Raw genomic sequence first — 574 nt, forward strand, 5'->3', positions numbered from 1 at the left:
AAACTGCAAATGGTGCGAACTTGACATCGTTCAAGTTTGTCCAAAGAAGGATTATAGCTGCCACACAGAGGTATTTAAAGCCCACACATCAAACATAAATAACCATCCAAAAGAGATGAACAGTAGGACTGTCCAAGGCAGTGTTGTTCCGGGAGGCAGTAGTAGTGCTCGAGTTATTTTTTATCCCTTAGTTGTGGCATCTGTATAGCACCCGCGAAGGTTACACAGCAACAAGCACTGCTACAACAAGAAGATTCTCTATCCTGCTCTTTGTTTCCTGTTTCCTTGGGGCTTGCCTTGAGTACTAGTGAAACGCTCATATAGGGATTTCTTAGGGCGGGCATGGAAGTATAAGATTGATAATGTTGTCATCTTGCATAGCAAGGGGAAACAAACTTCGTAATAATGAGTTTATGGAACTTCCTCAATCGCTTGCAAACTTTTGCCTTGAAATCCCTTTTTTTTTTTTTTTGAAGAACAAGCACGATTCTGGAATGATTTCTGAATTTTGAAAATAACTCTGTAGAATCTAAATTAATCGGCCTTCAAGTAGATGTTCAAAAGAATAGGGATG

Source organism: Populus alba, chromosome 13 (genome assembly GCF_005239225.2).
Source record: "Populus alba chromosome 13, ASM523922v2, whole genome shotgun sequence".
Lineage (NCBI taxonomy): Eukaryota > Viridiplantae > Streptophyta > Magnoliopsida > Malpighiales > Salicaceae > Populus > Populus alba.